At 46.8% G+C, this 20,311-nt stretch overlaps 1 long non-coding RNA gene across 1 annotated transcript; it reads right to left on the bottom strand.

The window, feature by feature from the left end:
- Window positions 1-15,159: 15,159 nt before the first annotated feature.
- Window positions 15,160-16,632, bottom strand: LOC138520872 (uncharacterized). Its single transcript, XR_011282888.1, has 2 exons — window positions 16,467-16,632; window positions 15,160-15,744 (listed from the first exon to the last, which is right to left on the bottom strand). It is a non-coding gene; the product is annotated as an uncharacterized lncRNA (long non-coding RNA).
- Between the last annotated feature and the right edge of the window lie 3,679 nt (window positions 16,633-20,311).

Here is a 20,311-nt window from a genome sequence, read left to right as displayed (position 1 = left end):
CCACAGGTTGTCTACCCATTGCAGCGCCAGCGCCGCAAATGCCTATAGGAGGGAGGCTAGCTCCTTTTGCGCATGCTTGGGATTCCTTGTCAGGGGACGCATGGGTCAGAGCTACAGTTTTCGGCATGCGCCTAGAATTCTTCGCACATCCCTTTCAAACAGCTCGTCCCATTCCCATTCCAATGTCCAAAGAGGACGAGATTGCATTAGACTAAGAGATTCGCAGTTTAGCGATGAAACAAGCAATTCGCCCCTGTACAAACCAAGGCGGTTTCTTCAGTCCAATATTTCTGGTACGCAGAAAAGAGAAAGTGCGTCCAGTGATAAACCTGAAAGCTCTCAACGATTTCATCGTCTACCGCCATTTCAAAATGGAGGGTATTTACATGCTCAGAGACCTTCTGAGACCCAATGACTGACTTATGCGTTTGGATCTGAAAGATGCGTACCTCGCGGTACCCATACATCAGGACATCGCATGCTATCTGAGATTCTCTTGGAATTTTCAAAACTGGGAATTTACGAGTCTGCCCTTCGGTCTTTCTTCAGCTCCTTGGGCTTTCTCCAAACTCCTGAGACCGGTAGTAGCACATTTAAGAGAACAAGGCGTTTGACTGATCATATACCTGGACGATATGATCTTTATGGCTCAGTCTCAAGCACTGGTAGAGCAACAGACCAGGTTAGCCATAGACCTACTGCACAGTCTCGGATTCCTCATAAATTGGGAAAAATCAATCCTTTTTCCGTCCAGAAGCCTAGAGTTTCTAGGGTTTGTGGTAGACACCGAGTTAGCTCAACTTCGTCTTCCCACTGCCAAGATTCATTCTACCAAACGGGAGATCTGCAGACTTCTACAGAGAGAAGAGATTTCTCTTCGGGATTTAGCAAGGGTAATAGAACCTCTCTCCTCCTCTATCCAAGCTATCTTTCCCGGACCTCTGCATTATCGAGAGTTACAGAGACTGAATGGACAACACCTAAAACGCAGTCTCTCTTATTCACAACGGGTGACTGTCACCGGAAGCAAGAACAGAACTCAGCTGGTGGCTTACGCACATGGAGGCCTGGAACGGCCGAGCTATCTTCGGGTCTGCACCAAACATAGTGATAGAGTCAGATGCCAGCCGTTCCGGCTGGGGAGCGAGATGCGGTTCAGCAGCCACAGGAGGAACTTGGTCTCCTCTAGAACTCGAGATGCATATAAACTGCCTAGAGCTCTTGGCGGGTTCCTTCGCAGTACGCTCCTTCGCCAAAGACAAAGTGAGTTGTTGTATCTTACTGAAAATGGACAATGTCTCTGCAGTAAGATACATCAATCATCTGGGTGGCACCAGATCTCGACCTCTAGCGGAATTAGCCAAAGATTTTTGGCATTTCTGTCTACAACACCGGATTTCAGTCACAGCGGAGTATCTGCCAGGCCTTACGAACGTAGTGGCAGACTGGTACTCCCGGAACACGACCGATTACAGCGATTGGAGACAGGACAGAGAAGTCTTCCTCTGAATTCAACAAATATGGGGTCCCATGTCCAAGGACCTGTTTGCCTCTCGCCTGAACACTCAGCTTCCAGTGTTCTTCAGCTGGAATCCGGATCCAGCAGCGACGGCGACGGATTCTTTCCTCCAACATTGGACAGAAGGGGTGCACTATGCCTTTCCCCCCTTCAACATGATTGCGAGGACCCTGGTCCGTCAGGAACAAACAGAATTGGTTCTTATAGCACCAGTCTGGACCTCTCAGACCTGGTATCCAGTTCTTCTGGAACTTTCTTCGGATTTTCCAATCCTTGTACCCCAATTTCCAGATCTCCTGTTGGATCCAGCGGGACATCGTCACCCTCTACTCCTCCTCGGATCTCTGACCCTGGCAGCCTGGAGGATTTCAGGTCAAGGTGGAGAGTTCCAGGCATGTCCCACATGGCAGTCAGCCTCATCGAAGAAAGTTGGGCTCCTGCCACTCTCAAAAGATACTCTAACTCTTGGAATGCCTGGAGAAACTGGTGTCAAGAAAAAGGACTACATCCAGTTTCAGCACATATAGAGGAAATTCTGAATTTCTTAGCATCCTTAGCAGAAAGAGGTCTAGCCTACAGAACAGTCAACGCGTACCGTTCTGCCATTTCAGCAGGCCACAATCCTATAGAAGGGATTCCAGCAGGAGAGCACCATCTAATTTGCAGGCTACTCAAGGGCATCAGACTTACAGTCCCGCCTCCGTCCCGTTACAGCAAGCTTTGGGACATTAATAAAGTGCTCAACCTTTTTCTGTCCTGGCCAGATAATAAGGAACTATCCCGCACTGCCCTATCCGGCAAACTCACTACACTGCTCTGCCTTGTCTCCTGCAGGAGAGTTTCTGATGTCAAAGCCTTAGACCTAGCAGGCAGAACCTTTTCCCCCGATGGCATTATATTCCACATACATAGAAGGACTAAGTGCAACTCAAGAGTGATCTCTTATCCTGCCTTCAAGGATCAGGCCAAGCACTGCTTAGTCAGATGCCTGAAGACTTACGAAGAGGTTACGGCGCCTCTCAGGACTGCGCCAGAAGGGTAACTTTTGATAGCCTTACGCAAACCTCACAAAGCAGTTTCCGCCCCAACTCTAGCACGCTGGGTGCGGTGGACCTTGACCCAAGCAGGAATGTATACCTTGCACTTCGGAGCCCACTCCGTGAGAGGAGCCATGGCTTCCAAGGCCTTCCAAGTCGGGATCCGACTAGACGAAATAATGAAAATGGCAGACTGGGCAAGTGAATCTGTGTTTAAGCAATTCTACCTAAAACCGGTAGAACAGCCGGCATCCGTTGTGGTAAGTAAGCTTTAAACTAGCATAATGGGAGCCTCCGGTCTTGACATAGAATAAAGATTTTCCATAATGTCTTACCAGAAAGTCTTAATTCTATTAAAGACACGGAGGCGAGCATTATCCCACCCGGCGAGAAATTTTAACACATCATTCTGAATGGTTATACATATATTGGAAAATGATTTTGAATACAGTATTGTTAATTAAAGTAACAACGTATTTCTCTCCCACCCCTATATGGGAACTAGGGTTGTAATATACATGAACTGATTGCGATTTTTTCTCTCTTGACAGCGTCAACAGACAAGTCTGCCTAATACTCGGCATACTTTCGCTTCTATGAGATGGCTTCAGTTTCACACTTTCTACTGGACAGTTTTGCAGTTTCGAAAGAGGAAGTGTCATCATATCCTGGACTGTTTATGGAGGGATATGCTTACTCATTGGAGGATTTAGTCACATGTTGGTGACATCACGTTGGACTTTCCTCAGGCTTCCTGGGAAATGGAGTTTTATATGTTTCAGGACTGTTAAAGGCATTTGACATGATTACCTGATTGTTTTTCAGTTACATATTTTCCAAGCACTAAAGAAAATATTTTTGCTGCTGAGCCTTTCTTAATTAATTAAATAAAAGAAAGAAAAGCATAATGCTCGCCTCCGTGTCTTTAATAGAATTAAGACTTTCTAGTAAGACATTATGGAAAATCTTTATTATACACCTTACTGTGTGGTGTGGAGCCATTGGGGGTGGAGAGTACTTAGGTGTGGAGCCATTGAGGGTGGCTGTGGTTTGCCCTCCCTCACTGCTGTGACGCCTTGTGCTGAAACACGGTGTGCAACATCACGCTAACGTTCTGTTTTCCGTTCATTACAGATCCATTGCGTGTTAAGGCTCCGCCCGCACCCTCCCAGCAAGCCTACATACACTCAGGCCAGTGCGCATTGGGGTTGTGCATTGGAAGTGTCTTGGAAGTGTAAGGCTGTTGGGCTGTTAGGCTGATGGGGTGTGACTGAGTATAGAAGATCTGGTGTGTGCTCTAGCTATTCCATTGAGCCTGGTGCTATTGGTTCGTCTCAAAAGTTGCTCTTTCATGTCTATGCACTCAAGCAATGATTCTATGTTGACACGCCCACCTAAGCCACCTAGAACGTGCGCTCCACCTATAGTGATCTCACCACGGTTGTGTGTTCTGAGAGAAACGCACTCCTAGAATGGTAAATGGACTGCGGAGCGGTAGAAAACTTATAACGGGTGCTGGTACTACTCTCCTGTTTCCAGATAAAAATGACGAGCCCCAATGCTCACATCTTGTGGAAACAGAACAGAATGACATAGATGTTCCGATTGGAGCTCCTCCACAAGGAGAAATAAGCCACCTTGAGGAAAACAGTAATGAGGAAGTGCCATCATACAAGGCACTCCTTCCGTGTGAGAGTGAAACCTTGGGGTCCCATAAAAAAGCTCCCACTCAATCACACGCCACAGGTTCTTTGTCCATAAAAGAGGCAAACAAAATTTTGCCTCCAAGATGGGGAAATGAGTGTGAGGATTTGGGTGCTAATCTTGATAGAGCTGTGATTAAAAGAATTATGGGTGTGGAATGTTTTGATAACCATCTCGCTGACTTTTCGATGTTAGCTCCTGCAATTGAATCTGAACTAGGAAAGCGTATTAGGCTCTCGAATGAGCCTTCGACTCCTGTCACTCAAAGGAAATACGGGGTGGAGAATGTTTTTCTTTTTAACAATTCACCAAACTACTCATATAGTGTGCCCCCCAGCTATATTCCATGTAGAGATGGTCAGATATTGGTAGTATTTTTACACCAAGAATCCCGTCATCGGTTGTCGCAGCTATGCAAAACATTAGTTCTCCCATCTGCGAACAATCTGCTATACACCATACCCATGGTTCTAACTCTCTTGAACACTCCATGGATCCACAACCACTTAGCAATTATGCGTTTGGCCCATCAATGGCGCTTAGCCCCGATGAGCATCGACTAAGTCCAGAAGCATTCCCTGTACTCACTCGGATACTTAACCTGTTGGACAAGGGCCATGAGCAAACTCATGGGGAAGTTAGGCTGCTACAACTACAGATGACTGATCTGATTGAGAAACTTAGTAGAATTGAGCGGATGATATTTACTTGTGACGCAATATCTGTACTGATGCAGAATCGCGATATGGGGGTAGAGACTAACTCTACTGCCACCCAGACAAAAACATTTGCTGAGATAGTGGCAAACAATCCACACACTGAGCCACTCCTAGAGTTGGGCATGGATCCACTTCTCCCACAAATCATAGCAACAAATGCTGCTAAAATTGCAGAGCTGACATCGAAGGTTAAAGAGATGGTCTCAAATCAGGTAATCACACCAAACTCTAATCAAGTGGGAGCTTCCGCACCCTATGTTTCTTTCCCCAGAGAGTGTGCCCTGGGAAAGGCCCTCTGCTCTAACTGATCTTATTGATCTTTCTGGGGACACTGTAGAGTTAAAAGAGAATCAAGAGATGATCGCTATAGAAAATGGAACTGATGAGGCCCTTAGGGTAGTCCTCACGTGCAAACAGAAAAGAGCCCTGGCTAGAGCTGAGAAATGTAAAGTCATTGAGAAAAGAATGAAGCAAAAGCTGTAAACAAAAGAACTATTTAACAAAACAGAAAGACATATGCAATTTGTCCGGTGGGGATACAATCATTGAATTGAATCAATTCAATGAAGAGTCAAAAGCATTGCTCAACTTTTCTGAGCCAAACCAACAGGCTCATCCTTCGATAAAGCCTTCAAGTGATTAAAAAAACTCAAATCAACAAGGCACCAGGGGTGTGACAGGGGCACTCTCACATGGTTTGGGTAAAGGCGATAACAAAGGAACTTCAAAACCAAAAGAAGGGACTGTTTCGGTTTTTAAAGTGATGGCAAATGTAATCCCCCACCTATCGTGCTGCCCGAAATGCCTGAACAAAAGCAATCTGTGCTATCGCACTACTTCCCAATATTCACAACACTAACTACCGAATTAGATTGAATCGCGAGGGGGCATCGACTAACCCCATTACTACAGACATCGGGCTCAAACGGGGTGCAATATGGCAGCAGTATTATTTAATTTATACCCCCTTGGCCTTGATGAGTCATGGCAAGATGCAGTGGTTTTTCCTGCCAAACTTGGTTCCATTAGATTGGATTGGATTTGTTTTACCAACGACCTTCTATTTATTGATAGAACCCCGTTCGGTCTTCAAAAAAAAAACTAGATCTCTTTGGTGTATTTGCAAAAGAACATAACCTCCTGGCCAATCCTGCTAAATCATACATTCTAACATTTGCTGACGGCAAACATAAAACGACGCATTTTGATTGAACTCTTAATGAGGCTGTTATTGTGTATGCCCCCCTAAATCGATACCTGGGCTATCCATTAACAGACTGCTATTCTTTGAAAATTTGGAAGAACTACTTAAACGACAAAGTAAAAACATTGACCTCATTGATGAAAATCATACTTCATAAATATTGCATGTTCTCCTTGCTACCCCTCATTCAATTCTACTTATTAAAAGTAGAACCTATTCTGCTGTATCCCTTGGACACGTGTACCTTTGACTTAGATTCTTTCCTTGATGCTTTACAGGGCAAACTATGGAAAAACGTCTTGGGTTTAGCTCTTTCCATTCCCAATGTAATGATATGTCATGAGATCAACTTGTTACCCCTCTCAGTTAAACGAAACTGGTGGAGTTTGACTAATTACATCAACATGGTCGACCCTCCCAAAAATACATTATATGTGGAGCTCAATAAAATTCTTGACAAACCCAACATTCCGTCTCTGTGCAAATTATCGTCAAAACTCAAGTTGATTCTTAAATCTATCATTGAAACTCCAGAGTCAATGTGTGCGCATTTGACAAGCCAAAAAAAAATTCTGAGGTATCATTGGTGCATCATGTTAGACCTGATTGGGACCTATCCCTCATTCTCAGAATATAATCTTTTTTAGAGAAAATGGGGCGATCGACCCAAATATCTAATCCAATTCCCCTTTCCAAAATAGAGAAAATTGTACCTTCGTTTTAGACTCAACCAACTAACAACCTATGCTAGAACCAAATATTGGTACAGATGCCAGGGGATAATGGGTTCAGGCAAATGTTGTTTCTGTGTTATGAACAAAGGTAATGAAACTTTGTCGCACCTGGTGATCTTTGTGATTTATTTCGAGGAACACTGTGTCCGAATTTCTGATTTGAGCATCTCGAGTAAAACCCAAATGGCTACAGAATCACTCTGGAAACGATGTATGGAGGGATACAGCCAAAAACCTACCCTGAAATTGATTGAGTTACTTGGACATATAGAGGTCCAATTGTCAGAAGCAGCTGTACTGCTTAACTAAACACTCATCGATTCCTATTTTACCTAAAATAAAAGTCTATTATGCCCCCCTTCTTTTCATGTGGTCTACTCTGGGTCTTGTTAACAAAATGGTTCTAACTCCTACAAACACTAAAACATTTGTGCAAGGAATGCTGCAATTGTGCAGCCCTTTGACTCAAGTTGTATTTCAGAAACTTAAACACGTGTAAAGAATGTTGCAATGATGTTGCTCCTAGGTTAAGTTGTGTTTAGGAACTTGTTGAGGATACATTTTAATGTGTATGAATCAATATGTTTTAATTGTATTGTATAGCCTGATCTTATCCTTTGGGTGTGTTATAAGTTACTGGTGAATTTTGTATTTTTCTCCTTTTTTCTTTTTTGTTTCTATCATGTACTTATCAAATTTAATTCTAGTTTTGTAAAGGTTTTTTTATAAACCATAAACAATAAAAAAAAAACATCTGATATGGCTATGGAGTGTCTCGTGAATTTTGCAAAGGGAAGAAGGCCCAGGCTAAATTTAGTGAACAAACATTCCCTTTTTCTTCCCACTGGCTACAATGGGAAGAAAGGGGGAAGATGGAATGTTTATTCACTGAATTTAGCATGGGCCTTCTTCCCTTTGAAAAATTCATGAGTCACTGGGGAAAGGGCTTGTCTCCATATTGTCCAACATTAGTTGAAGATGAATTGCACTTTACGCTGGTCTGTCCACTGTATAAAACCTTGAGATGTAAATGGTTGAAGCCATTACTAAGACTTCAGGCGATTAGCACCAGTTGAGAGGCGCTTACTGCAATGAAACTGGGCTCGTCTCCCAATGCTTGTAATGCTGTTCCTATTTACTCTCCTCAAAAAAAGGGAGACTTTTCTTAAAAACAGTTTTTTGAATCTTGTATGTACTACAAACTTTGATCTGTGATATATTTAAAATTATGAAATGTGATGAGGGAAAGTGTTAATGATATCCTGTGAATTGATACATGGATCAACTGTTTTATTGACTTTTGTAAAATATTAGGAGATGTGATTGTATTACTTTTTTTGTAGGTTTAATTTCAATTATTGGCTATTTATAACACGCTTGTACAGCAAGACTGTGTTTCAAAGGGCCACAAGGCAAAAAGGGAAGGGACCAAGGGAGAAAATAAACATTGAAAATTGAGAATGAATAAATAGAAGCAAAAAGCGGCCCTACTAGGCCTTGTGACATTCTGAGCGTGCAAGTGCACTGAAAAGAAAAAAGGGGTGAGGATACATGCTATTAGGGTCCCCCAGGGGTTGGGAAGGAAGTGACAGGGTGCCTGTTGGGCAGGAAACTAGTAAGAGCATGGGCGGAGACGTTCCAAGCGAAAAGGGGAGTCTACAGGTAAGCGCAGGGTGGAGGCAGAATGGTGTGGACCCAGAAGGCAATGCGAGGGGGTGGGGGATTCTGGTGGCGAATGGGCAAGGCCAGATCCTGTTTGGACTCTTGAGGGATCAGGCGCCAATCTCAGCGACAGAGGGGATGGTTAGCACAGGAGGGAGACAGGGAAGGAGGAGGATAAGAGAAAATTCTTGAGTCGTTTGCAGAACTTGAGGTGGTCCGGTTCAAGACGGGGAGAGAGAGAGGGAAGCTGTCCCTTAGAAGGGAGCAGGCTGAGGAGAGGGTCAAAGGGATCTGGAAGGAGAATATTTAAGAGAGCTGCAGGTAATGTGGTATCAGACCTCAGACAGGCTTTTGGATGATGCAAAGTGTTGTGTCTTGAATTAGATCATTGCAGCAACCGAAAGCCAGTGGAGGGGTTTTTAAGCTGGAGATACAGCTCCTAGACTTGAGGCCAACAATAAGTCTTGCAGCCCTACTCTGGATCCGTTGAAGAAGAGGACGAAGTGAAGAAAGAGGGAGTTTAAGCAAGAGGCTGTTTACAGTAATGTAGCCTGGAGAGGACCAGAGTAATAGAGTCATTGAGCTTCTGGGGGAAGGTGAGGAAAGGGAGAATTACCCTATGGAGTTGAAGTTGAAAATGGGACTTGTTGGCAAGGCCCAAGATGTGAGGAGTAAAGGAGAGGAGGGGGGAGTCGAAGATGACCCCAAGGTTTTTGGATTCAGTGGAAGGAGAGGTAGGTGAGCCCATAGAGGGAGGCCAGAGTGCAGGGGGGGGCAATCTCAGTCTTACTGGAATTAAGACAGAGATCATTGGCGGTGTACCAAGATGGAATAGCAGTCAGGGATGATAGAAGGAAGTAGAGGAGGGTGAGGGGAGCATGAAGACGAGTTGTGTGCCATCTGCTTACTGTGGACATGAGGAGAGATGGCAGAGATCAGATATGCAAGAGGTGTAAGGTAGATGTTGAAAAGCAGAGGCAGGAGGATAGAGCCCTGGGGAACACCACATGAATAGAGAAAGTGGTGGTGGAGGAGAAGGAGCACCTGGGAAGGGTGAACAGAGAGGAAGGAGGTCAACCAATTTTGTTTGGATGCTTTGCTTTTATGGTGTACAGCTGAAATAAAGCTGAATTGACTTGTTTTTACACCTTTTCGTGTTTTACCAAATGTTTTAATACTTCCTGTTTTTCGTTCATTTGACCCCTTTCCTGGTGTTACTTCTTTTCACATGTGTTATCTTGTTTTACACTTGTCTCACCTTTACACCTCGTGTTACCCTCATTTCATCTCCCTCCACGTTATTCGCATTGCCATGTTTGACTCCATTCTTTTACCACTTTTCTCTTTCACTCATTTTACCCCATCTAAATTTTACCACGTTTCCATTTAATAGCCCTTGTTTCAACCATTTCTCTGTTTTATCCCATTATCTGTGTTGCTCTCTTTGTACAACTTTCCTTGTTTTACCAATCATTTTTAACCTGAATCTTCTTTGAAAAACACAATCGTTTCTTTTTTTAAACTAAAAAAAAAACACAAAAAGAGTACACCTACCGTGGGCATGGATATCCAGTTTCTCTTCATGTGGCATTTATCATTCTCCTTTGCAGGGCTTTAAAAGGCGGTGTTGGAATGCAGGGCATTCCCAAATCGCCATGATATGAATTCATACTGGACAAATGTATTCAGTGGGACGGTATTGAGGGATTATGGACTTCAAGGGCAGAGAAGTAAACAGTCGTAGAGAGGGTAGGGCCTGAGCGGGCAATGCCCACCCAAACTCTGTAAATGCCCACTCATCAGATTGTTAGACAATCCTGGCTACGCCTCTGACCAAGGAACGCGGATTGCCCCGTGCCTGGCACGATCCGTCAGTTCGGCCCACAGACACCTCCTCTTCTGAATAATACATGTGAGCGTTAACTAAGATGCTTGTTCTCAGTGCAGTAGGAATATGGGGGAAGGTTGATCAGGGGGGCTTATGCCTCGCTATTTTCCGAAGGAGTGGGTGAGTTGAGACCTATTCCACCATTTTTCTGAGTTGGAAATACAGGTCAAGCGCTAGACTTAAAGTTAGGGCCTGCCGCCTTTGCCATCTAAAGGTCATCGATCTACTGCCTATAACTCAGGGGCAACGCACTCGCCTTGGAAGCAAGACAACGCAGTGCAAGACCGGTTCGATCCCCGGGTCCGCACTTAGAAACCTCTGGGTATTAAGCGTGTTCTAAATAAACAATTACCAAATGTCAACCATGCATCTGAGAGGTGGGCACAGGTGAGAGAATGGAAAAGGGAGTCTGGAGTACCAGTGTTGGTCTTCGCCCCCCCTCAGCCCCCCATTTACCTTTGAAATGCTTTGTTGAGACTGAGCCAAGTGAAGCCCCCTTTCTAGTTATCTTCTCGCTGCCCATTTTCTGCTTTGATGTGAATGGGGTTATTAGTTAACTCATCAATGTATCAATGTGATGGTTTAGGCCTTGCGCAAAGTCATACCGGAAGGGAAAATGCAGATCTTGCCCACTCCCACCCCCAGTCCTCCCCTAATGGCCTCCTCTCCTCCAGGCCAGGATGTACCATGCAGTAATCCCGTTGGGTCTTACTGCATCCCACTCATCCAAGGGCTTGATAATGTCTGGTGCTAATCATATCACAAAGGACTTCCTTATCTCCATATGCTAACTTTATTAATGTAGTATAACTTGGCCCACTTGTTGATGCTTCAGTCAAATTTAAGTTTGGGCCCAATTTTCCTTTTCAATTAGATTGAAAGGGGTGTTCTCTTCCACCAAAGAACGTAGTGCGGCTCGCGTTAAGCAAACGACCAGGATCCACAGCCATACAGAGAATTGACTCCCCAAGTCTTAAAATGCAGAGTGATTGGCTGTGCCAGCCAAGGAATCTATGGATTTACCTTGGAACCAAGTCCTCACGATGCGTTCCCTGGGAATAATCATGAGGGTGAACAGCAGGGATCATGAGTCAAGGTCTTCTTGCACCTCCAAATAGCCCAGAGAAAAAAACAATTTCACAGTTCAATATGTTGTCATTTTGTGATAGGATATCAGACCAGAATCTGCTTACATTTCCATAACGTAGCAGACAAGTTACCCAGTATCTTTTTGTATCCAAACTCCCCCCCCCCCCCCAACTCATTGTAGTGAGCCATTAGAATGGTCTCCAACCATTCCACCTTATTCAATTATGGTCTGAACTTTGCCTCTGGGTTATTCTAACTCTGCCTTTTTTGGACTCCATTAATCAGCGACCGAGTGAAGACATTATGCCTCATTACACGGATGGCGGTAAGGGTTTACCGGTATTTTACCATTACCGGTAAATCCTTACCGCCTTGCTACGAGGTCCCCTTTGCGGGTTGGGGAATTTAACGCCTGCTTTTTGCAGGTGTTAAAAACCAACCCGCAAAAGGGACCCAGGGAGCTAATTACGGTACCGCAATTTGCGGTACCGTAATTAGCGCCTTCCCCATTCCCATTGAGCCCTATGGGGCAAAAATGGGAATGGGCAATGGTGGAAGGGGGAATTACCGCCCCGCCAACCTTGGAATGGAGCGGTAATTCCCCTTTCCGCCAAAGCGGTGCCGGTATTTTACCGGCATGAACCATGGCGCTAATAGCGCCATGGTTCTCCGCCATCCGTGTAATGAGGCCCATTGTAACCTTGCTGGGTAACAAAGAGGGACTTCCTGCTCTGGGGTGGAGATGCAACCCACCCTCAGGAGCTTCAAAGTTGCCCAACACGCAGACGATGTTCGGGTAAAACTCAGTCCAGACAAAACTGCATACATGCAACTGTTATAAGGGTCATTGCCGATTGGCTCACAATTAAATGGCAAAGGCGTGTGGCTTATAAATGTAATCTCAGGAGTCACCTTTTGAAACCAGAGAAGGCTTATTTTAGTTATTAACCAGCCACCAGGCTCTTCAGGACACAAAGTTATCACTTTTGAAAAGGGTGCCTGCCATAGGCAGCAACCTAACAGCTTCTGGAACTTTGAACATTAGGACTGCATTCTGGAATGTACATGTGACCTTTTGCTTGCCATTGCAAGGGTGTAGCTGGGTGTCAGGGGACTGCCCCTTGCAGGGTCACATGGGTACACGACCAGTGTCAAAATTACAGACAGCAAGTTTTCCCAGCTCTGGCTATTTATCCCTTGTAATGCCATTCCATTCCAGTAGGATCGAAGTATCGATGGGGGTGCGGGGGTCACGAGCAACTTCAGGGGTGCTACAAGGAAAATATCAGGACCTGCTTCCCAGTCTCAGGAGGAAGTGCGAGAAAGAGAAGTGCGAGAAGAGAACGAACAGAAGATGGGGTTGGTGGAACAGTAGGAACGAGCAGGTACATATAGCCCAAGGCAGGGGGCATGGGCGAGAGGCTGATCTGAAGTGGTCCTGCCCACAGTGGAAGCAGGAAGGAGCATTTGGAGTAGAGCCGAGAAGGACGGGAGCGGAGTGAAAGCAGAAGTGGCGAAGCGCTACAGAGGGTGGACATCGGGAGCCTGGACCAAGGAGGAGAATTCTGGAGAAGAGGGACTGCACCTCCAGTTGGCTGAGCGTTCCCCTGAATGAGAAACTCCAGCTTTATTGGGGGTTCTCCTGGCAGATACCGGAACACAGAGAAAAGAGAGAGGTGAAGATGGTAGGCCTTAGCTGGACCCTGTTCAGGGGTGCTTGAATCCTCGAATGCCTGAGATGCAAGAGGTTGGGGAGGATTGGGGGTGGGGGGCGGGGGAGGGAGAGTCAGGGAACAGAGAATAAGGGGTGGATCTATCATCCGGAGGGACCAGCCCACTCCCTTTTTGGGGAAGCATGGGAGAAGGTGGCAGAGTGTGCATGACAGGGCAGACCAAGCATTGGCAAGGAACCTTGCATGGACCCACTCCTTCCCGGCTGAGTCGGGTTGAGGAGTGGCCTGTTGTCGTAGAGCACAGGCAGAAAGCACTCTGGAACATTCGCGTGGGCACTCTGAGCGAGAATTATTAATGCCATGTTCCAGTGGTTGCTGCAAGAATGTCCGGTGCTTAATCAACTGGTGATTACATGAACAGAGCACTCATACTTTGAGGCAACACGGACAAATACGTTGTAGAACAGCTGCAGATCTGAGTGGAATGGTCTAGAGTGGAGGTCAGCCAACTAGCGCAGCGAGGCCAACATTAATGGCAAAAGGATGCTTTACCAAGACCGCTTAGTTTACCAGTTGTTACGAAGAAGGACTTCCTTGGATCCCTCACTACGTACTATGGCGTCATGAGGTGTAATCAAAAAGTAGACCAAACCCGGCCCGACCCCGCTCCCAAACCCACAGTGCTATGTTATGGGGATGTATGCCACGCACCGTTCTCATTTGCATGATCTCCACAGGCTCGCGTGGCTCTGTAAGAGTGGGTGGGTTGGTTAGTGAGGGAAGAGGGTTAAGATAGAGATTGGGCTCTTCCGTTGGTGCTTGCAGAACCGGGAGAAACAGGTGACTGTGGAGGTCGGCTCCGAATGCGATTGAAGTGTGCGCTGGGGTTTTTGTGTCTGGAAGGGCAACGCCCAGTGTCCGGGTTGTTAGCTTACAACAGTTTGTTCTTTTTGGCAGATGGGTGGGAGGTATATGAGGGGTGTGCTGGAGAGGAGCGAGGAGCAGGGTTGGTTAGTAGTGTGGTTGTTTTATTGTGGTGCAGTGCTTGGTTTACTCGGCTAGGAAAATGGGAACCAGGGTACCCAAGGTGGAAAATAATAGATTAATGCCAACAGGACACTCGACTGTAGGTACCGGATGTGGGCCTGTAGTTATCAATTCCCTCAATCATAAGGCTCTGTGCCTACTTGCGCGATATTACTCTAATGCCCACCCTCATCCATAGACAGCTACTCCGCTTGGCAGTGCTTCACCCTCTAAAACATTCACCAAAGTCTCCTGCTACTTCCATTATTAGGGTATTTCTTGAGAGCTATTGAGCCTAGCCCAGGGGTCTGCAACATTTGGCTCTTAGCATGTTTTGGACTACAATTCCCATGACATCTGGCTATTGACTATGCTGGTTAGGAATGATGTGAGTTGTAGTCCGAAACATCTGGAGAGCCCCTGGAGGTTGCAGACCCCTTGCCTAGCCATTGCTTCGAGAAGCAAGACAGTGCTTTACAGAGGTATACAACAGTACTTCTTGGCACTAGAAAATTCCATCACATTGTTAACTTGTTTCACCTCATAAAGCACCCTCAATGTAGGCTTGTCGTATTCAAACTGCAACATTATCCATTCAGGAGATGCTAGACCAGTCTTGAAAGACCTGGATTACAATAGGAAGTTCCAAGACCACAAGTCCCAGAATGCAAACTTAAAACCAGGACTGGACTAGCATCAGGCTGCATGCTGGGGTCTGAAAGGCCAGGCTTAAAGTGGAAAAGTCCCAGCATGCAATGCGGTATGGAAGGTACACAATTATCTACGTGATCAGGTTTGGCAGAAATGGGTTTCAAAGTAGAGGAAGCAAACAAGCTCCCCCCTCCCCCCACTCATCCCCCACCTCACCCAGCGATCAGAAGCAGCACATAAACGTGCAAACGTGTTAAAAAAATAAATTATTTATTCGAGTACAAAAAAAAAAATGTAAAGCTTTTGGAATAAAAAAATTAAATGTGCACGCTTCAGCCCGATGGGGCTGGAATCGGGGTACGCTTAAGCCCGATGGGGCAGGAATCGGGGAACGCAACTGCTGCACAGCAGCAAAAGTGTCTATGTACACAGCCCATCAGCTGGGCACTGCCAGCGTCCACCCATAGCAGGGCCAGTGACCAGGTGTCCATTGTCTTAGTGGGGTGGGCAGGGGGCTATGAGGCGTGCCCCCTAGTAGCCTGAATCCTGGCGCCCACAGCCAGCGTGGAGGGACTCTTCTTCAGCACGATGGCTTCCAGGGTCTGCGGGACCCTCGCCGCTGGCGCCCTCTCCTCCTCCTCTTCCTCGTCAGGCCCGGCGGACGCGAAGGGGCTGACCACCGTCTCCACCAGGCCAATGACCACGCCGAAGAAGGCCAGCACGCTGCCCAGCAGGTAGATCTTCACCATCTTGCGGGTGGGCTTCTGGCTCAGCATCTCCTTGGCAAAGGGGATGAGCTCGTGGACGCTTCCCATCTTCAGCTCTGCGGGGGCGCAACCTGGAAGACAAGGGAGGGAGGGGCTGGTTAAAACCACTGCCAACATCTGCAACAGCTATACTTCAACAGTCACAGTTCATTATGCGACAGCTGGCCCGGACCACCCCAGCCTAGCTTTCTATGCAATCTAAGGCAGAACTACAAGTACCAGAATGCAAAGCAGCAGCCAGAGCACTGACACCTCCTATGAGATGAGGCTTCCTTGACAACGAGGTCAAGTCTTAGGTCTATGCTTACACCCTCAAGTTAACCTGGAAAAACATGCGTGTACACAAGTGCAACATGCATGTACCCCACAAGCCTCCCTCGCAGGCTACCTACGACACATGGGGACCCACAAGGCTGTAGAAAACGGGCTCGTGTTAAAATCAGCGCGGCTACTACAGGAATCTGGCAGTGGTGATGTGCCCTCTTGATGCCCATGTACCATCACTTCCATGCTGTGCCAAGGGCATTAGTAGAAATACCAGCAGCGGCTGCCACGTCAAGCCTGTCCTGCACATTCTAACACTCTCCGTTTAGAAACGCGAAACTCCAAGTACCACAGTGCATAGCAGGAACCACTAGAGCCAGTGAAAGGGGATCTTTAATCTAGGGTGCCCGATTACCTGTGCGTGGCGGCAGGTCACACAAAGCAAGATCGACTGGTCAGCCAACCCCCCCCGCCCCCCTTTGTTATTATTTGTGTCCATGCATGCAGGAGGAAGTGTGGGGCGTCTTACCGTGCAAGGCGCTGGGATCTCTTGGGGATAAGTGTCCTCGCTGCAGCCTCGAATTAAGCGATGTCCCGAGCAGTCAGAATGTCCGGGGGTCTCGGAGCAGTCCCTCTCTCGCGTGCAGTCTCGCTCTCAAGGCTGTCTGCAGCCCTCTAGACACCAGCCTGCGCTTGCTTCCAACCTCGCACTTCTACTTCTTATAGCGCTGGGCGCCCCGCCCCCCCCTCCGTGACGTCACGTGTGGATACTGGGGGCCGGCCACGCGCTGAGCACGCCGTGTGCACGCCCTGGTGCCTCGCAGTGCTCTGCAGCCTGCCCAGCTGCAAGTGTCCGGCCGGGGCAGTGGCCTCACCTCAAGACAGCCTGAGGGAGGGTCGATCACGCCGTGGACACGCACTGTCCATGCTGTGGGGAAGGGGCTGCACGTAGCACACGTGCACACGGCTTATCTGAGTTCCTGCACGTATGCGTATGCCACAGCTCTCCCTGCCCCCCACCCCCAGGGCAGTAGCCAGCATTGCAGGAGGGGGTGGGGAGGGTCGAGCCATGAAGAAAGTCCTGCTACTTTCCCCCAAATGCAGTGCGCGCAATTCCATACGGTCTCATTTGCACCCCCCAAACAGGCCATCCCTGCCCCAATCTATTTTTTGGGCAGCAGATGCCATTTTAAAACATTACAAAACACTAACAAAAACCGCACAATCATTACAGGTGCAGGACACTCTAGTGGCACTCTGTCCAGGCGCTCTGGGGCAAAGTGCTCGTAGAAGTGACGACACAGACAAGGACATCACAACTGAGCTGGATTATTCTTTGGTACTGGCAGGCCCCATGGAAGTGACTTTAGAACAAGTTGCATAAGTGAGCCAAGTGGCACATAGCTCCGCGGTGCAAACCACCTGAATTCCACTATTGTTATATGTGGAGCAACTTTATAGTCATTAGGCTTTTTTTAAAAAAATATAATAGTACAATATATTAACATAAGCTATGAAGTGAATCAGAATCACTTACAGGGTTGCCGACAAGACACTGCACGATTAAATGATTTGCCCAAGATCACACACTTTGGTTAAATGGTGAAGCCGGGATGTGGGCAATTTAATCAACAAAACATTTTCCCAGATTTAGTTGATACAGATATTTATTAAGGTTCTGCTTTGCGTTTCATGTGCTTAACTAATACTTTCTTTATAGCAATGCCTTCGAAGCCTTTCATAGAAAAAGCACACTATACACTTTATACATTGTCATAGAAATATGTTGAGCAAAGAGTATGACTTTAGTTTTATTCTCCCCATCCTGTATGCAAATTCACAATAGCATAATGCAGATGAATGTGAGCCTATCAACCCCTCCTTTGGGTTTTCAAGCCATAGTCATTTTTTTTATAAAGCATGCAACATTGTGCACCCTTCTCACTTCTGAAAACTCCCTCCCATTTCCATTTCTAAAAGGACAAACGTCGCTGCTGATAGTCCCCCCCTCTCTCCTATCAGAGCCTAATTGCTCACATTATAATGCCCTGTTGACACAGAGCAACTTGAGATCCCGTCTGCTGCCCAGAGCTCCTTAGGACATTTTCCTGGCAGCCAAACACCTCTCCCCTTTGGAAAAGGTGAGGTGTCCTGCTGCCAGGACAATGAGCTTTCTGAGCAGGAATTGCTCAGAACACATTGGGCTTCAATACGAGGATGGTGGTATCCTGCCGGTGCAACCGGCGGATTTCTGCCGTCTTCGTACACCGAATCCGCCGCCTGACTTCCTGTGCCACCGAGACATTACTAGTCTTGGTTGAGTGGGAAGTCAGGAGGTGGATTTGTTAAGTCCCCACGGGAATAGGTTCACAGGAGCTCCAGCACCGTTGTTAACAGTGCCTGAGCTTCAGGGACAACTCTGCTTTTTGAGGCCACTGCACCCGGGCCCAACGGCCTCAGAAGGCAGAGTTGTAGTGTGGAGGTCCGGAAAGAGTGCCAGTAAAGTACAACCAGCACCCTTATTTCCAGACCACCAGATTTGTAATGAGGTCCATTGTCCTGCTAGCGGGACACCTTTCCCGTTGGGCACCCTCATGGTGATGTCGGACGGGAAAGATGTCCCTCTGATAAATGTCCCGGTCAGGCTCTTAAAAGAGCCACTGGGGGGGGCACCTTGCCCCCCTGCACCTCCACTCGGTACGTCACAGAGGCCCCCTTTCACGTATCCAATAGCCCCACCAAAGGGTCAGCATGCCTGCCACAGGTGTGTCAGACGTTTGGGATGGGGGCAGATAGAGTGTTTTCTTCGCACTATCACTTTGCCCCCCGTGTGTGCATCAATGACACCACCACCATCACTCAAGAGCAAGTGGCTATTGGACCCTCACTACTCACACAACTCGATGGAATGCAAAGAACATATGGCTCAATGCTTAGCTCCCCTTATCAGCACCTCTAAGGAGCATGTGTGGTGTCTGGACAGCAACCTGTGTGCATTCAAAGCGTGCCACACTCTCACTTCTAAGGACCCTGTGTGGATGCAGTGGAACACTACACTATCACCTCTAAGGACCCTGTCTGCATGCAGAGGCGTACCAAACTATCACCTCTAAGGACCCTGTGTGCATGCAGTGGTACACGACACTATCACCTCTAAGGACCCTGTGTGCGTGAAGAGGAGTACTCCCGGTGCCCTGTGTGCATACAGTGGTGGCCCAGCCCCATCATTCGGGGACCCCATGCAGTGGTGGAGTGCTGTGCATTCCACCTCCACAGCTCAGATCCTTGTGTGCATGTGGAAGAGCACTCAACCATCACTACTCTGCACCCCTTGCACAGATGCCCACCTGCAGTCACTGCTCAGTTTTCATGTAGGGAAGGACTCGCCCGCTTGGCTCGGCAGCCCCGTATACATGTAGTGGAACATCCTCCCCCCTTACTCAACACCCTATCAGGCGAGTATCCAGCATAGCAAGAGCGGGGGCGAGCCACAGAAAAAGTCCTGCTACTTTTCCCCCAAATGCAGTGCATGCGATTCCATACAGTATCATTCGCACTATAATGGCAGATGGCATTTTAACATATAGACACAACAAAAAACTGCAAGACCATCACAGATGCAGGAAGCTCATCTATTACAGCTCTGTGGGGACAACATGTATGCACACCTCCCCATTTGCATATGGATTGGACCAACAGAAGTGACTTCACAGAAAAGGACATTGCAAGGAGCATCATCAGTCTTTGATACTTGGAGTCACCATGACAGTGACTTTAGAATACATTGCCATAAATATGCCAAGTGGCAAAATCCTTTGCTGTGAAAAATACCAAAATTGCTCTATAGTTATACATGGAGCAACTCTAATGTCATTCATTTTTTTAAAAAAAAATAACAGCATGATATATTAACAAAAGCTATGGAGTGAATCCATTACAGAGCTGCAGTTAAGTGCGATTAAACGTTTTACCCAAGATCACACATTTTGGTTAAATGGTGAATGTGGGCAATTTAAACAACTCGACACATCTTCCCAGGTTTAGTTGATATAAATATTTATTAAGATTATGCTTTGAATTTCATGTAATTAAATAATTATTTATTGCAATGCCTTGGAAGCAAACCACATTTCATAATGAACTAGCCTTTCATAATGAACAAACTTTGCACTGTATACATCATCATAGAAATATGTTGAGCAATACGAGCATGGCTTTGGTTTTAGTCTCCCATCCTGCAATCGCATTGATGTGAGCCAAACAAATCCCCTTCGGGGATTAAAGCCTTAGTCGTTATTTCATAAAGCATGTAGCAAGGGGGATTTGTTTGGCTCACATTCTTATAGCTCCTAACGCCCCACCCCTTCTGTGATG

Source organism: Ambystoma mexicanum, chromosome 13 (assembly GCF_040938575.1).
Source record: "Ambystoma mexicanum isolate Mex_15411 chromosome 13, UKY_AmexF1_1, whole genome shotgun sequence".
In the NCBI taxonomy this organism is placed as follows: Eukaryota; Metazoa; Chordata; class Amphibia; order Caudata; family Ambystomatidae; genus Ambystoma; species Ambystoma mexicanum.
This window is presented reverse-complemented; position numbering and strand designations above follow the sequence as displayed.